This window comes from Arachis duranensis, chromosome 9, assembly GCF_000817695.3.
Source record: "Arachis duranensis cultivar V14167 chromosome 9, aradu.V14167.gnm2.J7QH, whole genome shotgun sequence".
NCBI lineage: Eukaryota > Viridiplantae > Streptophyta > Magnoliopsida > Fabales > Fabaceae > Arachis > Arachis duranensis.
Genome location: NC_029780.3, coordinates 90,512,634 through 90,513,055, shown reverse-complemented (window position 1 = coordinate 90,513,055; position 422 = coordinate 90,512,634).

Sequence of the window (422 nt, the reverse complement as noted above, 5' to 3'; positions counted from 1 at the left end):
AATGGCCAGCCAAGCCTTAGCAGATCACTGCTCCAACAGCAAGATTGATAGAAATCAACAAGCTCTTGTGATGATAAGTTGAAACCTCGGTCCAATAGAATTAGACATGGCTTCATAGCCAGCCAGACTTCAACAGATCATCATGAAACTCTAGAATTCATTCTTAAGAATTCTGAAAAAATACCTAATCTAAGCAACAAGATGAACCGTCAGTTGTCCAAACTCAACAATCCCCGGCAACGGCGCCAAAAACTTGGTGCACGAAATTGTGATCAATACTTTTCACAACTTCAAATAATCCCCGGCAACGGCGCCAAAAACTTGGTACACGAAATTGTGATCAATACTTTTCACAACTCAAATAATCCCCGGTGATGAATCCAAAAACTTGGTGTTCAATACCATGGCATAAACACAACTTC